The sequence below is a fragment of the Adiantum capillus-veneris genome, chromosome 16, assembly GCF_014529385.1.
Source record: "Adiantum capillus-veneris isolate H3 chromosome 16, ASM1452938v2, whole genome shotgun sequence".
Classification (NCBI taxonomy): Eukaryota; Viridiplantae; Streptophyta; class Polypodiopsida; order Polypodiales; family Pteridaceae; genus Adiantum; species Adiantum capillus-veneris.
Window position 1 is genome coordinate 85,999,516 of NC_140946.1, and position 21,555 is coordinate 86,021,070.

The 21,555-nt window shown below is 46.9% G+C and overlaps 1 protein-coding gene and 1 pseudogene across 15 annotated transcripts in view; one reads left to right on the plus strand and one right to left on the minus strand.

The window, feature by feature from the left end:
• Nucleotides 1-21,555, minus strand: part of LOC147439388 (uncharacterized) — a 258,172-nt gene that overhangs the window by 223,503 nt on the left and 13,114 nt on the right. The window lies entirely within an intron of this gene.
• On the plus strand, nt 1,498-13,125 carry LOC147439389 (uncharacterized; annotated as a pseudogene).

The window sequence follows — 21,555 nt, forward strand, 5'->3', positions numbered from 1 at the left end:
GTTCCGAATCCCCGTTCCATGTTTGAAACGTGAGTGTCAATAACAGGGAATGGCGTTTCATGCCCGTTGCCGTTCCCCGTTCCGAGTAACTATGCTCCAGTGTTGTGTATCTGATTGATATAGAGAATCTCTTGTAAAAACCTCCTACAGCAACTCACAAAAGTCGAGAAACTGTGAAACCCCCAGGCTGTACCTCCAAAATCATCCGCATCCAGTCTAACACATCCTGATAATGTACCCCAAAAAAGGATGTAGATCTATGGCACAACCATACTGTGAGAGAGGCAGGAGGGACCCACTCATCGTCCAGCTAAGGGATGCAGTTCTCTTTGACCAAACCAACTTCCCCAAGGCCCTACTACACTGACTCTCAATAAAATCTGCAAACTGTCTGATATCCATAAAATAGTTGGCATCAACCATTGTCTGCTCTTGTATAATATCATAAACATCCTCCCTTGCCCAAAAGGAACCCTCTTACAAAATCCATCCTCTGAATCTGATCAAGGAAGCTCTCTCTGGACCAAGGAAAATGTGATGTGTTCCTGACAAGGTCAACACATAGGCCCACTCCTCAAAGAGGCATCTGGAAATCTCCATGGACCAACTGCGAAAAAGTGTGCAGGTAAGATCTCAAATACTGGGACGTCTACTAGTGACGCAAAACTTGCTAAATAGTCAAAAATCCTCTGCAAACTGAGGAGACTCACTATCCTACTCACCATCAATAACGCCCACGGTAAGAGGCACCAGCGACTAAATCTCTAAGGGATCCAAAGCCTGCTCAAAAGGCCTATCCTAGGGCATCTTAGGCTGCTCTTGAACTGCCATTGACTCCCGGTCATCATGCTTTACCCCTCTATCAAGTTGCTTTGGGACCTCTCCATCTTTATCTCGTAACGTCTCCCAAGGAGGTCTGTCTGGAGGCTACTCTGCCACCTCCAACCTCTGTCTCACTACCCGTCTGTAAACTCTCTCTCTCTCTCTCTCTCTCTCTCTCTCTCTCTCTCTCTCTCTCTCTCTCTCTCTCTCTCGTGGACCACCTCAGCAGATCTGGTAGCACTGATAGGTGGAGATGTATGGAGAGGCCTTTGGTTTCTATAATCTCTCGGATGATTAGAGCTAAGGCTTCAGTACCACATGAGATTATCAAACCAGAGCTGGTTGCATCTCCACTCGTGGTCGAGCCACTACCCAGATTAGTCTCCTTTATGCACAATTCATGGGACCTCCCCAGACATAGATATGCTTGCTTAGCTCTTGAGTCTTCCCGACAGCTAGCATTACAAGGGGATACTTCTTGCTCGTAAGGACAAATGACGTCATGGTTTCAGTAACACGGTTTCAATATGGATAGATTGCCTCCTTTCCAGTATTGGATGCACCCTCTCTATCTATTACGCACACAGAGATCACCACGCTTATTCGCCTCACGACCTGTCTCAGCTTGACACTAGCAGGACTTAGATTTAGCCAACACGAGAGTTGGGCACGAAGATGGCTTTCTACCGAGAGCATCTTCTCCAACTGACGGAGGACGGGTTTATGACTAGACCTAGTTACATGGATACACATTTATCTTGGGGAATACGATACGCTATTGGTCAGTTACGCACCTCTTCACATCAGCTTGAGGTCGAGACTAGCAGACTTAGGGGGATACCTGCAAAGGCTAGAATATGCCAGCTATCCCATATGGAGCCTGAGATAGAGTTGCATTACGTATGTCACTATCCGAAGTACTGCGAGATACGGGGGTGATTTCGTTGTCTCTTTAGAGAGGATTTTGGACCACTATCCAAGGTCATGAGATATCAAGATCAGAGATGGCTTGGGTTATTTTTACTCGAGCTACGCAAACATAGAGAGAGCCTGTTGCCGAGACCAGTAGAGAGAGTGTCAAGAGGCAAATTCCATATTTCTTTAAACCACCTACTTGGCAGACAAAGAGGCAAACCACTCAACAGAGCCCAAATATCACCCACACCAAAGGTAGGTTGATTGATCGGGCTACTGAGCTAGGGAGATCCAAACGCCGGCGACTGGGGTTACCTCACAGCATCGACGGAGACTACGATAGAGGATACGGGTCACTTTAGCTCAACATGCGAGATGACCCGTATGAGTACTTACCGTGGCGAACATCGACAATATTCTACGACAACCGATATAAACATCCTCAGACCGCCCGATGCCAGACATTGATGTTCATACACTGAGATTGTACTAGCCATTGTTTCACCGTCACACACTTTATAGTGCTACAGACCTCTAAGCTGCTTAGATTCATGACAGTAGCCATTTAGTCTTTATTTATTTCATTTTATTTTATTTTGTACCCTGATAGTGTATTGGATTCATCACGATTGTACCAGCTTTGTCTCATAGGTCATTTTGGCCTTTTAGAGACATTTAATATAACATTTCATCTCTCTCTCTCTCTCTCTCTCTCTCTCTCTCTCTCTCTCTCTCTCTCTCTCTCTATCTATCTATAGAGTGCAGATGAGAATGGATTCTAGTAGTCGTAGTAGTAATATTTTCCTAGTTCTTTTGTACCCTGACATGGTATCAGATTCACTATTCTGTAACAGATTGGTCTCATAGGTCATTTTGACCTCAGTTTCTCGAATCTATGACAAGGTGATGTGTCAATTGCGCATGAGAAGAGGAATTTCAGAAATTTTTGTAAGCACTATTGGGGTTAAACAAGGATGCCCGTTGTCACCAACTCTCTTTGGTCTATGCATCGATCAATTGGAACAAATGGTACTTGACTTTATGCAAGAAGAAAGCATTGAAGAGGTCACTATTTGCAATGCGGTAATCATGCTTTTGTTGTATGCGGATGATGTAGTGCTTCTGGCACACACTTTAGAAGATGCACAAAAGCTTACGGTTGTCCTTGAGAACTTTTGCTTGCATAGTGGGCTGATTGTGAATGAATCCAAAACAAAGGTTATGCTTGTGAAAACCAACCATAAGGAGAAGCCATGCATTGTGTACAACAATGAGACAAAGTTGTTAAGAGCTTTAAGTACCTTGGCCTTGAGGTTTCGTCCAATCACAAGTGGCATGAATGTGCTATGCGTCGTTTGGAAGCGGGAAAGAGAGCATATTATGCATTTGAGAACGTGTAATGCAAGAAACATAAAGTGTTGGGTTCTCAAGAAGTACCTTTTTGATGCATTGGTGACGCCGGTTCTTCTTTATGGAGATGAAGTGTGGGGCGGGAGCATCTCAAAGTCTACTTGGAAAGAGTTTGAGAATGTCCAAAGCGTTTCTTACAAACTTTCTCCAAGTTAAGACACAAACACCATATATGCTCCTACTTCTGAGTCGGGATCTCTTCCAATTGAGGTTATGAGCATGAAAAGGGTTGTGAAGTACATGATAAAGATGCGTCAAAACCCCTCACATCGACTTCCTACAATTGCATGGGAAGCAGGCAAAAAAGTTCGAAAGATGCATAAAAGCAAGATCTTGAGCACGGGATAGATGCAAGACATAAAGAAGTGGTTTGGGAGATGGGATGCATTACACTTGCTACATGATGCTTTAATTGACTCCCAGGTGAATGAAGCTTTTCTACAACGCCAATGTATTATGGCTTGGGAGAAATGCGGTGGGTCACGCTTCATTCATTACACCACCCATATTGCCCCCAACTTCAAAACCATGTTCTTCGTTGAAAGAGGAAACCGTACTCACACTTACATGCTTGAACCTATCCCCTTCTCGGTGATACGCACTATTGCAGCCATTCGGCTTAGCTCCCATTCCCTTCGATGCGAGATAGGGCGTTGGGACAATGTAGAAGAGTCAAATCGACTCTGCACATTATGCTCATTGCAAGTTCAAGAGTGTGAGTACCATACACTACTAGAGTGCTCAGCTTTTGGTCACATCCGAACTTGCTTCTCTCACATTTTCGGCCATGACTTAGACCTACACACTTTCCTCTCCCAGCCAGAGTGTGGGCTCTCCATTGCGACTCTCATCACCACAATTTTGGAGCATCGAGAGTCACTCATCAGCCATACACATACTACATCACATGTAACTTTGGTCCCATAGCTCATATTTGACCGTCGAGGATGATAATAAAATCTCCCTCCCTCTCTCTCTCTCTCTCTCTCTCTCTCTCTCTCTCTCTCTCTCTCTCTTTTTGGAAAAGGCTGTATATTACTGAGTACAATATAATCCCCAGCGGATGCCAAAATAGCCTATCACGTGGGGTGTACAAGCTGAATGTAAGGAGGAGAGCCACTATAGTGACAACTCGACTAGAACAATCTCATGGTGGTCGATGTGATGAGTGGAGGAGAAACCACCGAGGAGGGGCATAATGCCAAGTAATCTGACCACCTATCGGTGTGAAGAAGAGTGGGGATCTTGCCCAACGTCGAAGGAAGGCAAATCGACGAGCCTCGGCTCCTCTAGATGTAACGGAGGACGAATCCCACTACCAAATCAGGGTGTGAATGGTGTCCAGCCAAATGGCAGTGAGGATATCCTCAAGGAGCTGTGGAGCCGCACTGAGAATGTGAAGACAACGAGCTCTCCAAATATTCCATAGTGTAATACTAGTGATGACTAAGAAAACTCCATCACGTATCTGAGTATCCCCCTGCCAGGCAATCTGTGGTAGCACAGCCAAAGTCCCTCACCGATAACCAATCGAGGTAAGCATGAAGGCTGGATCTGTGGATGAGCCCTCGTAGAAAAGATGCGGGCCGGGCATCGGCATCAACCATGAGACAGATCCCCAAGTAAGAAATCCATGTTGAACACCTGCTCTGCTAAGTAGAAAGCAAACTGCAAGCCACACTACATGGGAAGCTGAGCATGACTAAAGACAATGTGCAGGTGACTCAAGTAGTCGCAAAGGACAACGAGTACATAACGGATCATGACCCATAGTAGCTAGCCAAGTCCCAACTGGAAGTCCCGCATGTGCAATCATCCACATGAAAAAAGAAATACGACGAGCCGCATGTAAATCCCAGATGGCGGACCAACACTGCTGCAGATAGGCATGGGAGAGGCCTGAATGTAACCAAAAACGCATACGAGTGGGCTGCTCTGGCTGCTGTCCCATCAATGCTAACCGTCCAATCCTGACAGTGTACTCAAAGAAGGATACAGGTGCACCGATGGGGTCAGAGTGAGGCCAATGCCACTCTCCTGGGTCCCAATCAAGCTGAGATAGGGCACGACCCTCCCACACCCAAAGCCTCCAAAGTGCACCATCAGCGGAACCGAAACGGGGGTCAACACAAAGACGCTTCGCGCGGGAGCCAACTACTCTGATGACCTCCCATCGAGCACCGGGAAGGACAAGGTGCGGAGAGGTGGCATCATAAGTCAATCTAGCATGAATCCCTTGAGAATGGTCAGTATCAACTGTGAACAGCATGGTGTCTAAACGAACTAATAAGAGAGTGCTCTGAGCAAAGAGGCCTTCCCAGCCACAATGGGGAGGCATCTGAACCGTGCCTCTCATGACTGCATCCCACTGTGAAGGAACAGCGGAATCAATCTCAAGCAGTCTGTCTGTCACCCCGCGACCAATGTCATAATGTTCTGCCACAAAATCAGCATCCAGCATACGTGTCTCATGAAACAACCGCATAGAGGCAGCAGGGCCAGTGTCCCAAGCAGCCCAATCAATGTGAGTCCTCTCTCCAAGCTGACGGGGTGGATCAACCGAAGAATCAAGAACTGCAGCATTCTAAATGAGAGGCTGACGCTCAATCTCCTCACGACATGACGGAGGTGAGCGTATGATAGCGCGTCGCATGGAAACCCAAATCTGAAGGAGCGATCGGATGAAGGGTGAGAGGGGGGTGGTGGACAAGGGGGCATCCGTAAAGAGAAAACGATACCCTGAATGCCAAGTATGACCGTCTCTAGTGCCGAGTCGTGGAGTCACTGCGCAAAGAGCGGCCTGAAGAAGCAACTTCCAAGGTTCTTGGCCGGGAAAAAGACCCCGAACAATAAGCTTGGTAAGAAGCGCGCGGCCCTGTAACTATGGATCAATAATGCCAAGGCCTCCCTCTGACCTAGGACGAATGATCGTGGACCAGTGAACTCGAGCACGTGTATCAGTAGTCCCATTTGTGCCACTCCATAAAAAGTTCCGCACTAGGCGGCGGAGCGGAGCTATCACACCAGAAGGTAACATCCAACAAGAACCCGTATACCATATTGTAGCCAGAATGACCTGGTTGGGGACCAATGCACGGCCAGCCAACGACAGATGACGTGAAGACCAATGGCATAGCTTCCTGCGAATAGACTATAGTACGGGTGCAAACTGCTGCTGTGAGGTAACATCGAATCCAACCTGAAAGCCCAGATATCTGCATGTCTGACCCGGCTCTGCAGCCATCATGTGAAACCATCAGCTACCCCCCAAGTAGGTATGTCATCACTGCCAACCAGTAACCCATAGGATTTATGCCAGTTAATGTGTGCACCACTGGCAATGCAAAAAACCTCTAGGGCCTCCCACATGGCATCAAGAGCAGCTAGCAAATAGCGTAACATGAGCATAGTGTCATCAGCAAACTCCTGATTGATAAGGTCCGGAGCTGTAGGTATTGGCATGGTCAAGCCACAAAATGCATGACTCTGAGCACGAAGAAAGTCGGACATAGTCTCTCCTACAAACAAATACAAATATGCTGCTAGAGGACATCCCTGACGGACAGATCGAGAAAGCTCAAAACTACGACTGACACGGCCACCAATAGTAATAGCACTGCTGGCAGTCTTGAAGAGAGCGGAAATGCCTGAGATCCATCTCGAAGGGAAACCCATCCTGGCTAAAGATCCTTCGAGAAAGTCCCACTCAACACGATCGTATACTTTCTCGAAGTCAAGGATGAAAAAAGCGAGAGGCTCATAAGATGGTTTGGCCCACTCTACTGCCTCATAAAAAGTGAAGATATTATCCAGCATGCATCGATCCATGACAAAGCCTGTCTGAGAAGTATGAATAATATCTGGTAAGAACGGCCGCAAGCGATGGCTGATCAATAACGCTAATATCTTATAGACCGAAGGGAGTAGGGTAATAGGTCTCCACTGTCGGAGCTGAGTGGTGTCACCCCCCCTTCGGAATAAGAGATATGAGACCTGAACAAAGATCCGGATGCATATATCCTAATGCAAAGATGTCGTGACAACCACGAAGCAATGGTATATGCAATACATCCCAATATGTCAAAAAGAAAGCTCTAGTGAGGCCATCCTCTCTTGGACAGGAGGATGGATCAAGACTCTCTATAGCAGCATGGAGCTCTGCAAGTGTAAAGGGTGCCAACAAGATCTCTGCCATAGTGTCTGTACAACAGTGTCGCGTGTGATGCCAGATCTGCTCACGTGCAAGTAAAACCTCAGTAGTGCATACATCAGCAGTGAACAATGTCTCAAAATAATCTGCAGACATATCAAGTATAACATCAGGATGCATATGTAGTGTCCCCTGAGCATCGAACAAAGTCCGAAGGGTGGTGCCAGGAGGGCGCTCTTTATGCGCAGTGAAGAAGGCTTTATTCATTCGATCAGCTTTAGCTATCCAATGAGATACTGAAGCATGATGAGTGAACTCAGACCTAGCCTCCTGTACGCGACGAATCTCCTCTACGAGCTCTGTCTGTCTAGCAGCGATATAAGCATCCTGAGGCCACTCCTCAAGCAAGCACTCAGTGGAACCACGAGGGATGTGAAGATCAGACTCACGTACTCTCATGCAATGAGCAAGAAACTCTCCAGGGGGTCCACAATAAGAAGCATCCGTGGCCCATAAGTCAAGAATCTGCTGCTGCAATACTGGAGTGCTGAGAACACTGTCAGGGATGCGGCAGCCTCGTCTCTGTGCAGAGGATCTAGTGAAGGAGATAAACAATGAGATGGGTAAATGATCTGAGAGGCTGGTCCCTCTCCATATAGTAGTGAATCCGCCTAGAGCTGCTGCCCAAGGGCCAATGTAAAACCGATCAAATCGCTCTAATAATCTCCCCTGCTGTCTCTGAAACCCCCAAGAGTAATGAAGTGTAGCAGGGTGGTGACCAAAAGAGGATACGTGCCAGCGCAACACCTTGAATAGCTAGAAGAAATCGATCCCAAGCTGGCTGCTCATCGGGAGAAATGGATGATAGAACTGGAGGTGTGACGGCTCGCCAATCAGAGTCTCTCTCAACGTTGTTGAAGTCACCTCCATCAACTGAGGCCAAGTAACATGGCCCCACTGAGATGCATACACCGCAACTCTGTCCATGAAGGCCGAGAGCAGGCTCCCAAAAAGTGCGGGCGCCCGAGGGCATGAGATTGCCAAAGGGAGTGGCAATCTTATGCTCCTGTACTAGTAATATATCCACAGTGCCCACTACATGAGCGTGTAAATCTCTGCGAAGTAAAAGCTTACGGGAACCTTTTACCCGAGAAGTCTGTAAACCATTAGCATTCCAAGAAACTACATGTAAATCCATAGACTGCATTAAAAAGTTTGAATAGCATCTGACTAACTGCGCATCTTCTTGGAGGCAGTTGGGCCATCCAAGGGGTGAGCTTCAGGCGGTAGGAAAGCTACCCGCAAGCCCTCTCTAAGATATGGTGTCTCATTGCACCAACTGCGGACCCCAGCTTGTTTACATTGCATTACCGATGCTACAGCTTTGACACCCCAAATGTGCATAGACATAGGAAGCACCACATCTGAGGATACATGAATGACCATAGGCAATGAATACCAAGCATAAACATCACTCCACTCCATAGCACCAATACATGAAGGGTAGTGAGGAGACAAAACATCAAGAGTGGAAGTAGACAACCATAAATGAAGCTGAGCCATAGTCTGTGCGTGCACAAAATGTAGAACCTGATCCTCGGACCATTCCTGAGCAGCGTGGAATGGAAGGAAAAAGAAATGGGTAGGCTGAGAAAGGGGCTATATTCTGTGTACATAAGAGACCTCTGGATATGCTCAGTGGCCTATCACCCAGAAGAAGTACAAAAGTGGGTTTACAATGTGTAGGCTATGTAAACATCAAGGTGGTCTATACGATGAATACAAGGAACCAGTGTGGGGGTGTATAATGCCACGTGATGTGGGCATGATCCTCAGGGAAAAAAACTGACAATGTCGCCCATGTGCGAAGAAAGACGTGTCTACCCTGCTCCGCTGCCCTGGAGGAGCCAATTGAAGGATCCCACTAACTGCAAAGAGTATGGAACAATTCTGTCCAAATGGCTCTCTCTCTCTCTCTCTCTCTCTCTCTCTCTCTCTCTCTCTCTCTCTCTCTCTCTCGTGCCCTAGCTCCCTTTCTCTCGCCTTTCCACAGTCCCCCCCTGGGCGAGGGGCAACCCTGTGGGGGGGGGGGGTTAGCTCTGAGCTTTGCCTCGCTTTGCTTCAAGCCGATTCACAGCCCTTATCCAAGCATATTCAACTTGCCGACCTATAGCGACACTTTCAACCTACCGACCTGCACTTCAATCCTGCGGCATCTGCGTTTGCAGCCCTGCCCCCAAGCCGATTCAACACCTGCCTTCAACTCCACAGCAACCTGCTACAGGCCGATTCAACACTTGCAGCTTCAACTCCACAGCAACCTGCATTTGCCCCAAGCCGTTTCAACTCGCATCTCCAAACCTGAACTGCCGACCTGCATCTCAAGAAGGGCGCCATTTGCAACATTGAGCTTGCAACAATTCTCAACTCTGGCCGATTCAACCCTGCACTGCCGGTTTTCGATCTGCTCGTTTCACAGAGAGCATTTGAGCATTTCTAAAGCATTGATTTTCAACTTCAAGCTCTAGTTCCTGCGCATGAGCATCTGAGCATGCTTTTGGGGCCTGGTTCGGCCCTGATTCTGGTTTCTTCTGGTTCGGATTGCCGCCCGTGCCTCAAACTCAAGCTCTAATCCTTGCGTGTGAGCATTTGAGTATTTGGAGAGAATGTTCTCACCAAAGCCATCTTCAGCAAGTGAGAGGATGGCGACCAACATCACAAAAGCATCGGGGAGAGCCCGGGCTAGCTTTGCCGCTGTCTTGGCAGCCCCGTGCAAAACAGATCGCATCGGACAATTGCAAGCTGCTCTCGACATGGTCATGGAAGAAAACCGCGACCTCAAAGCGCGCCTTAGCACGCTCGAGGCACGCTTTGACTCCATGGTCGGCCTCGCAACAAACAAAGTGAAGGAAGTCGAAGAAAAAGTCACTCAAGGGCACACGATTGCACTTGCCAAAGTGGAAACTTGTGTGAAGACAGAACTGCGGGAACATCAGCTTCAAGAAGAGAATGCCCTCAAGCTTCGCATTGGAGGATTGCCCCAAGCATGGGACGAGTGCAAACAAGATTTCTGCAAATTAATCGACCTCCTCAACGAAACTCTTAAACCGGTCCATGTCGACTACGATGCGGTAGAATGTATCGTCAACAAATTCAACACCAAGCGCACACCTAGTGGACATGCCATCCTTGAGTTCAAAGACAAAGAGGAACGGCTCCGACTACTCCAGCAATCGCGTCTCCTTAGAGACACCGAATTTTGGATCGCCGAAGAACTCACCCCGACACAAATCAAGCACAAAGGTGAAGAGTTGAAAAAAGTGCGTGAAGCACGAGCCAAAGGTAAGTGGACAGTATACCGTCGAGGGAAGGCCATCATCCAGGAGTTTCGAACTCCTAAACCGGCCCCTGCTCCTGCCCCACAGGACCCCCCTTAGACTTTGCTTTTTCTTTTGCTGGACCCTCAGTCCTTAATTGATATGTATCGATTGCCCTAACTTAGAAGAAGTGGTTGTAATGTTTGTTTTTGGTCCCATGGGTCATATCTGACCTCCGTGGACGATAATTCAATCTCTCTCTCTCTCTCTCTCTCTCTCTCTCTCTCTCTCTCTCTCTCTCTCTCTCTCTCTCTCTCTCTCTCTCTCTCTTTGTGGAGAAAAGCGGTTGTATTCTGTGTACATAAGAAACCTCTGGAGATGCTCAAGGGCCTATCACCCAGAGGAAGAACAAAAGTGTGGTAACAATGTGCACACTATGTAAACATCAAGGTGGTCTATGCAATGGTTTGTGCGATGAATGTAAAATGAACCACTGTGGGGGTGCATAATGCCACGTGATGTGGGCATGATCCAGAATTGACGATCTCGCCCATGTGTGAAGAAAGACCCATCGACGCTGCTCCGCTGCTCCGGAGGAGCCGGCTGAAGAATCTCACTGACTGAGAAGGGTGTGCACCAACTCAATCCAAATGGCTATCAAAATGGTGGTCGTAGGGGAGGACCCGAAGCCCATAATTTGGGCACATCAAACCTTCCGCATGGTCCAAAGCGTGATGTTGCATATCGTGGTGAAAACTCTCGCTGGCAAAAATCCAACTGGTGATCTGCATCAGGGATCATCTGTAGAGTCTCAGTCTATATCCTAATGGAATAAGCAGGAAGATCGGATATGTCGCAATCCCTAGAAAAAGGTGTGATTGCAAAATGGATGCAACTACCCCCCACGTCACGAACCCATCATGGATGCCCACTCTGATCAACAAACAACAAACTGCCATCCACACTGGCTGCGCATATGGACAAACCCAGAAACAATGCCTCTAAGACTTAAGCTCTAGAGTGCATCTCTGACAAGTCGGATCATGACCAGTGACTGCCAACCAAGGCAGCACGCAATCCTATCCAGCAACTGATCCGGAGGGTCCAACTGCATGATTGCTAGTTTGACCGGCGTGGACGGTGAGGTGAGTGTCGGGTCCACAAAAGAAGCCTCCTCCCAAGGGAGACAGTGTACTCAAAAAAGGATAAAGGGGCCCATATTGGTCAGATGTGCACATCATCACATCAGCTAGAGATTTACGACTGGCAGAGGCCAAGATTTGCCAGTTGTGTCATATAGAGCAAAAGACAAAGTTGCATTACATATGTCATTGTCCAGTATACTATCAGATATGAGGCCGCTTTCATTGTCTATTCAGAGGGCTTTGGACCACTGGCTGGAGCCATGAGATATCAGGATCAAAGATGCCTCGTGTTGTTTTTGCGAGAGCTGCCCAGACACAGGGAGAGTCTCTTGAGGAGATTAGACACTGGGAGACATTCACAAAGGGAGATAATTGACTTCTTTAGAGCAGAGACTCGGCATTCAGATGAGCAAGCTTCGCATCAGACTTCAGAGTCCACCTATACCAGAGGTAATTGACTGACAAAGGCATTGAGCTTGGGAGAGTAAAGACGCCCACGTCTACGAGGGCCACCACGACATCGACGGAGGCTCCATCAGAGGATCAGGACTACTCCAGCACAACATGGGAGACGTCCCCAGTATGACTATTTACAGAGGCAGACATTGACAATGCTCTTCACCAACCGATGCAATACATCCTCAAACAACGCCCGATGTCGGGCATCCTAAGACACTGATGTTTATTTTAGCTTTTATTTTACTTCATTTTATTTTGTACCTAGACATTGCAATAGATCCACCAAGATTGTACATTTATCATAACATTTTATTCCATCCATCTCTCTCTCTCTCTCTCTCTCTCTCTCTCTCTCTCTCTCTCTCTCTCTCTCTCTCTCTCTCTCTCTCTCTCTCTCTCTCTCTCTCTCTCTCTCTCTCAGCTCACAGACCTTTTTCAGAGGACCATAGCAGCACCACCACCTCCAACCACCCAGAGAGGAGTGACTCTGTAGCAGGCTGAGGAGGTCCAAGCTCGCAGACGCCCACGTACCCATGGACACAGGGCGTCTTGCCTACACCAGAGCAAGATCCAAGAGATTCAGGAGCAGTACTATAGATCTTTGGAGGAGAGATGCCTCCGGGCTTTTGCAGATCCAGCAACCATCTTACGAGGACTGCTCACACCCTACCCGCCCATGCATCCTGTACTACACCCGGATTATGGTACTGGATGGAGCTCAAGATAGGATAGCATTTCATCTTATGATTGTACATTATACCCCCGCATATAGGATTACATCATTTCCTCAGTTTTGGAGCTCCCCTTGTATCACTTTCCTCCCCCAGTCATCATACAAGATAGTCACTTTTACTTTTGTACCTTTTATCCTTTACGGATACACAGAGGACACCCACCTCATGTACTTTGATTTGTCTCATAGGCCGACTTCGGCCTTTTATAGACGTTAAAATCTCTCTCTCTCTCTCTCTCTCTCTCTCTCTCTCTCTCTCTCTCTCTCTCTCTCTCTCTCTCTCTCTCTCTCTCATGCACATCTAACCCTATGTGCATGTGGACAAGCTGTGACTCCTATCTCTAGGGTTTAAAACAACCTAGGAAGTGTTCTGGCACCTTTGTGAGCCTCTATGCAGGATGTGTATGTCCAAGCACTTTAGATTAGTTGCATACCCTCTGATTGCACATGAGCATAGCCAATGTCTGCTACGTGTAGGCATTTGGGAGTGTTCCCATACAGTTGCATTAGTACTCAATCTAGGTATTTATCTGTATGTCAATCACCTCTTATTAGTAGTCCCCCAACTTATGAATAAGTGACATTTTAGCGTTTTCTTGCAAGGTTGTGGGGGGTCAGTTCTGGCACTGCTAGGCCAAGCATAAATTTGGTCTATAAGTGACCCTAGAGGGTCCCAGCGTTTTCAGCCCAGCATCGCCAGCATTTCAGTTCCAGATTCCAGCATTTTTCCAGCCTCAGCATTAGCGTTTTTACCCTCATCCATCAGCGTTTTCAGCCACAGTAGATTTCATCCTTCATTACCAACAATTTGCAGATTTCAGCCCTTAGGTACTAGCGGTTTCAGATTTCGGCATGTAGCCTCTTCCGCACCGTCAGTCTCCCGCATTCAATGCATGATCCCATGAACATTAAGGACCATTGTAACAGCATTTGTGCAATCTAAAGCAAATACCTCTCTAGCGATAGAGAGGGGGGGGCCTTGGAGGCGTGTCCTAGGTGTTAGTCCTCTCTCTCTCTCTCTCTCTCTCTCTCTCTCTCTCTCTCTCTCTCTCTCTCTCTCTCTCTCTATCTTCAATCACAGTGTCATTCTCTTTTCTCTCTAGTCTATTGCACAACTCTCATGAAGTAAAAGGAACTCCCTCAGTCAGTAAAAGAAACTTGAGTACGCACTGAGCACTCACCCTGAGCATTCACCATCAATCACTTCCGTTGCACATCCTCACAGCAGCTAGAGATCAAGACAAGTAGATTTAGAGGAGTGCCAACCGAGTCCAGGACCTGTCAGTTGTGTCAGACAAAGCCTGAGACAGAGTTACACTACATATGATACTATGAGATACGGGACCGCTTCCACTGTCTATTCAAAGAGGGTTTTGGACCACTTTCTAGGGTCATGAGATATCAGGATCAGAGATGCCTTGGACTATACTTATTGGAACTACGCAGACATAGAGAGGGTTTTGGACCACTTTCTAGGGTCATGAGATATCAGGATCAGAGATGCCTTGGACTATACTTATTGGAACTACGCAGACATAGAGAGGACCTCTTGAGAAGGGGCCCAAGGAAGGAGATACAGCTATAGCGGCAGATTACAAATTTCTTTCGGTCACAGACAGAGGAGTCAGTCCCGCAAGCCCCACAGTATAGCAGCACCAGAGACACATTGCTTGATCGAGCGATAGAGTTGGGGCGGTCCCATCGCCCCTGGATGAGGGGGCCGTCTCGACACCGATGGAGACTACATTAGAGGATCCACACCATACTAGCAGAACACAGGAGTCGCCAGAGTGCTCACTATGCAGCACTCTATGCAGGACTTTGATGTTACTCTCGAACACTGACGTTCTTTTTAGCTTTTAGATTTTATTGTACTTCATTTTATTTTGTACCCAGACATTGTATTAGATCTCCTTGGATGCACCCTCCCTATCTCTCACACGGACACAGATCACTAGACTCATACGTCAGGATTTGATTCAGCTAGATACCAAGAGCACATGGATACAGCTGATACAGAAGTTGGACACGAGGATGGATTTCTATAGAGAGCATCTTCTCCAACTAACAAAGGATGGATATGTGATCAGCCCGGCCTACATGGACACTCATTTATCCTATGGGATACGATGTGCTATTGGTAAGATGTGCACATCATCGCATCAGCTAGAGATTGAGACTGGCAGATTTAGGAGAGTGCCAGCAGAGGCTAGGATATGCCAGTTATGTCATATAGAGCTAGAGACAAAGTTACATCACCTTTGTCATTGTCCGGTATATTATGAGATACGAGGCCGCTTTCATTGTCTATTCAGAGAGGGTTTTGGACCGTTGGCTAGAGTCATGAGATATCAGCCAGAGATACCTGGGGTTGTTTTTGCTAGAGCTGCACGCACACAGGGAGTCTCAAGGAGATCAGGCAGTGGGAGACATTCACAGAGGGAGATCACTGACTTCTTTAGAGCAGGGACTAGGCAGTCAGATGAGCAAGCTTCACAACATACTTCACAGTCCACCTATACAAGAGGTATATTAGTTGACAGAGCCATTGAGCTCGGGAGAGCTAGACGCCCACGTCTTCAAGGGCGACCATGGCATCGACGGAGGCTCCATCAGAGGATCGGGACTATTCTAGCACGACATAAGAGGCGTCCAGTACGACTATTTACAGAGGCGGGCATTGACGCTGCTATTCAACGACCGATGCAATACTTTCTCGGACGACGCCCAATCTTGGGCATCCTCGGGCATTGATGATGATGATGATGATGATTTCAGTTTCTCACTTCACTTCATTTTTCTTTTCTACCCAGACATTGTATTAGATCCATCAAGATTGTATTAGTTTGGTCTCATAGGTCATTTTGGCCTTTTGAAGACGTATAATATAACATTTCATCTCTCTCTCTCTCTCTCTCTCTCTCTCTCTCTCTCTCTCTCTCTCTCTCTCTCTCTCTCTCTCTCTCTCTCTCTCTCTCTCTCTCTCTCTCTCTCTCTCTCTCTGAGCTCTCCTACGCGCGAACGCACTGGGTCTCTGTGCGCACAAATGCACAGGAGACAACAAGCCTCCTCAGGTCGTCTCTCTCTCTCTCTCGGACAAGGGCGTAGGTCGCGAGCAACAGAAGAGACGGGCTGGTGTTCTCAGCTTACCCAGGTCGCTGCGCACGCAAGGAGTGAAGCATGTAGGGCAAGCAGCGTGCAAACAGTGAGGCTCGTAGGGCTGGTGAGGCCCGAACAGCAACGGCAACGTAGGGCAGGAGCCAAGGCACGGGAGGCTAGGGCAGAGCGCACGAGGCTGGGCAGAGAGCGTGAACCGCTCTGCAAGCTCCTCTACGCGTAGAAAGTCCTCATACCTTCTATGTTAAAGTTTAAAGACTTTTAAGTTTTTAAGTTAAACTTTTAAGTTTTGCCCTATTTTCAGTCCCTCACCCTAAGTACCCTAGTACCCTACCCCACATTTGTGGCTCGAGCTCGATGGATCCGCCTACCGAAGGGGAAGGGCCGGGTGTAGATAGCTACACCACCACAAAAAAAACGATAGCTACATTTAGACGGAGAAACAGAGATACTGTACTATTACCAGGATCCTTACGAGTTGGGAAAACCTCCAGGATACATGATGAGCTAATGATGGAGAAGGTCCAGGTGATGCTCAAATCAAAGCTAACCTATATGAGGGATGACATCAGGAAGGAAATGCACGCGAGCGCTGAGAGCTACAGGAACTCCATGTATGGAGACATGATGAGAGAACCAAGGAGAGAGATCCGGGCGATGCAGAATGAGGAAATTCAGATCTTGAAAACGGAATTACGAAACCTAAACAAGGCCGAAGTAAATGTAACAGAATGCGTTATGCAAAAGAAACTCGATGAGGCAGTAGCAAGTTTTGAAGCATGGAGAACAAATATGGAAAAACACATGGGGGAAAAAGATGCAATAATCGAGGAGCTAAAAGGAGAACTTGCGGCTTGCAAATCTGCAACTAAGGAGAAGGGAGACGACCAACCTTCGGTGCTGAAGGAGCTCAAGGACATGAAGGATCGTATGAAAGCTCTACGGAAAGGAGATGAACAGAAATCGAAAACGGCATCTTCATGGGCGGAACGTCTTTTTAAGACACAAGAAAAGGTTGATGAAGCAGAGAAATGGATTGAGGATGCGAAGAAAGGGAAGGCCCAGATGCCCGAGACCACACCTACCTCCACCATTATTAATATGACCATTGAGGAAGAGCAAAAAAGGAAGAATCGGGCTCTGCATGTGCGGGTCACAGGAGTCAAAGACAAAGAGAATATAGATGAAGAAATGAAGGAACTGCTACAACGCATGGGCATCACAGAGCCTACTCACACAAGTGCATGGAGAGTGGGCAAGAAAGGAATCGATGAGAAGGGAAACGTAAAGGATAGGGCACTTATTCTCCGCTTCCCGAATATAGAAATAAGGAAAGAATTTCTTAAGAAGAGGCCAACTCTTAAGAAAACCGGTATTTTCCTGGGAGATGACCTTACATTGGCACAAGTGGCACACATGCAAGAGTTGATGCCAGAGAGCAGGGCAGCAAGAGAAAAGGGGAAAATCGCCTTTTATAGAGGAGGGAATGTAGTGGTTCTGGAAAAGCGCTCATCATGACGGTGCAAGACCTATGGGGCAACGCTCTCGATAGCAGCGTGGAATTGTAATGAATCATATAGGCTAGATGTAGGTGCCTTTGAAGACAGCTTTAGGGACAGAGACATAGTTTTCTACTCAGAGACACACCAGATACCGGGACAGCTTATGCCACATGTGAAGAGTTATTTATGGGAAACAGTTGGTCGACCAGACAAGAGATCTCTACGGGGTAGCCGGGGTTCAGGAGGCGTAGCAGTCTTATTTAAAGAGAAGCTGAAACCACTACTACAGATTATCAGGAAAGATGAGCAAGCAAGGTATATGTGGGTGAGAATGAGAGCCGAGATAGGTAGATTTCTATATATCGCTATATGCTACTTCCCTCCAAGTACAACAATCTACTCCTCACCTAAAGGAAAGTCCCCCTTCTCCATATTGAATAATGACATATGGGAGTTCTCTAGAGATGGAGACATCGTTCTCTTAGGAGACTTTAATGCCAGAACGGCCAACTCTCAAGCAGTATTCTATGATACTTCTGAGGAAATGCTCAGAGAAGTGGATTTATCAAAGAGGGGGCTTACTAGAAACTCAAAGGATAAAGAACACACTGAATATGGGAGTCATCTCATGGAGATGGCAACTATACATGGTTTCGCCATACTTAATGGTCTAGAGAATTTCCCTTTATCTGGGGGATTCACATGCTTCCCGCACAGGCATGGGGCCAATACAGTGGATTATGTCATGACTTCACCAAGCTTTATTTCTAGTATCGAGGACTTTAAGGTGGGACCCAGACCGGTTGGGATTGCAGTGGATCATGCTCTCTTGACCTTGTCAATCTCCTTCCAATACAATGCCTCTCAAGTACAAAGGAAGAAGACGCACACAAGATATACTTTCACGACAGAGACTGATTCAGTCTATGTGGAAAAGATCTATAATAGGATGTGGGCAGCCGAGCCAGTATATACTGTAGAGGAGATTACTTCTCAGTTAACAGAGATACTACATGGAGCAGCACAAGAGGCATACCCACATACTCAACCTGATCAGAAGAGAGGATCTGGGAACATGCCTCAAAACAGCTGGTATGACGAGGAATGCAGAGAGACGAGAACCCAGGTCCAGAAAGAGCTTACACTTGGGATCATCACATATAAGCAGTCTCGGATTGCTCTTCGGCGTATAGTACGTCGCAAGAAAGGGCATTTTTAGCCAAACTGGAGAAGGATTTATATCAGCTCTTCTTGAGTCGGGACTCGCATGAGGCCTGGCGTTTATTTCACGAGCACTCACCGCCTCCGACAATTACTTCTCCTGAATTTGGGGTCAATATGTAACATCATTATATATGGTATCTGGACAGCCTCCATTACCAGATCCGCTAGAGCCATGTCCTGCTACTAGTACTTTCTTTACTGTGGAAATGGTGAAAAAAGCCATTGATAAGATGAAGACAAGAAGAGCATATGATCATGAGGGTTTAGTAGCAGAACATCTGATCCATGCCAGGGATCTACTTTCAGAAGTCCTTGCTCGTCTGTTTAATCGGGTCATGTGTGAAGGATTACCTGAATCTTGGAAATTATCTACTATTGTACCTATTTTCAAGTCAAGGATACCCGGGAACTACCGTACCATTATGGTAGGTCACACATTGACCCGACTGTACGCATCCATTCTTGAACAAAAATTGAGTAGATGGGTAGAGAATGAGGGCATAAGGGCAACAGGACAAGCTGGATTCAGGAGGGGTTATTCCACTTTAGATCATATTCTTACGCTCAGAGCCATTATTGAGGAAGGAAGAGCAAGCGGGAGAAGGATGTATTGTTGCTTTGTGGATTTTCGGAAAGCTTTTGATACAGTACCAAGGGCCAGATTGATGCGCAGGATGCAAGAGTTAGGGGTCCCCAAAGAGATTATTTGGGGGATCATAGCCTTATACGGGTCAGTAACTAGTTATGTACGTACTCCAGAAGGGGATTCCGACATTGTTCATTCCACCGTTGGAGTAAAGCAGGGATGCCCACTGTCCCCTACTTTATTTGGTATGTACATAGATGAGGTATCAGATTACATTGATAGAGAGGGTGACAGAGGTGCTCAACTTGCAGGGTCATGGATCCCTTTGTTGGTGCAGATGATATTGTATTGATAGCAGAATCACCAGATGGAATGCAGAGGCAGCTAGATGCATTACATAAATTCGCGGAGGACAGTGGACTGTCGGTAAACTTGGGTAAAACCAAAGTTATGGTGTTTAACACCACACCGCAGTGGGTTAGGAGATCGGCACCCACATCTGCATATGGCCATGATACAGTAGAGTACACATATGCATACACATACCTTGGTGTGGTATTTGCAGGACCTAAGTTTACTCTTAAGAAAGCAGCGGATGCTAGATTGTCCAGAGCCTCTGCGGCCTTGGGAGGGTTGGAGAGAACGTGTTCACAAGTGAAGTTTCAGGAACCACGAACAAAACTTTGGCTCTTTGATACTGTGGTGGCTTCAGCTATGCTTTATGGGGTCCAGATTTGGGGACCATCTGTGGATCAGGATAATTGGAAGTCAATGGAGAGACCTTTGGTATCTATGATTTCCCGAATGATTAGAGCCAAGGCCTGCGTACCACACGCGATTACCCGAGCGGAACTAGCTGCCCCTCCGATAGAAATTGAAGCTCTTACCAGATCAGTGTCCTTTATACATGGTTTGTGGGATACAAATAATTGCCGATATACTAGACTGGCCCTCGAATCCTCACGACAATTAGCAATGAAAGGGGATACATCATGCTGGTATGCCCAACTGTCCTCGTGGTTTCAGAGACACGAGTTCAGTATGGAAAGATTACCCCCCTTCCAATACTCTCTTGAGGCTCCATCACTGGCAATTACACGAACGGAGATTAATAAAATCATCCGTCAGGATCTTATACAGTTGGATACTAAGAGGACATGGGTAGACCCTACACAAGAATTGGGCACAAAGATGGCCGACTACAAAGAAAACTTCCTACAGCTATCTGAAGACGGATTTGTGATTCGCCCGAGCTACATGGATACCCATCTGTCTCATGGTTTGAGATGTGCTATTGGTCATTCGTACATCCTCACACCAACTGGAAATTGAATTTGGCAAATTTAGGGGAATCCCACCTGAGAGCAGAATTTGCAAGTTATGCGGAATGGAGCCAGAGACAGAATTACACTACATATGCATTGCACCGTATACTATGAGATACGTGGGCGTTTCCATTGCCTATTTAAAGAAGGCTTTGGACCTCTAGATAGAGTCATGCAATACCAAGATCAAAGATGCTTAGGCTTGTACCTAATGGAACTACATCGGCACAGGGATAATCTAATGAGAAGACAAAGAGCACTACAGCCTCAGAGGCAGATCACAGATTTCTTCAAATCGAGAGAAGCAGGAGTGGAAGGAGAAGCAAGAGGCCAGCAGCCAGCACAAAGGAGTACCCACATTCATACCAAAGGCACCCTCATTGACAAGGCAATTGAGCTTAGGAAATCGAGACGACCACGGCCGAGATGCAGAAGCACACTTCACCGGAGGAGACTACAACAAAGGATTAGAAGCATTCTAGCCAGACACCCAGAATGCTCCTAAGAAATTTATCTACTACTTTGTATTTAGTTTTTCACATTTATTTTCACACTTTTCACACTTAGTACTTTAGTACTAAGGTACCCAGACATTGTAACAGATTCACCACTTTTGTATCAGTTTGGTCTCATAGGTCATTCTGGCCTTTTGAAGACATTAATATAACATTTCATATCTCTCTCTCTCTCTCTCTCTCTCTCTCTCTCTCTCTCTCTCTCTCTCTCTCTCTCTCTCTCTCTCTCTCTCTCTCTCTCTCAGCGCTTTCATTTCTCTCAAGGTCACGGAGGAACCAAAGAGCTATAAAAAAATCATGCAAGAGTGTTGTTTACGTTGGTGTGATGTTTGATT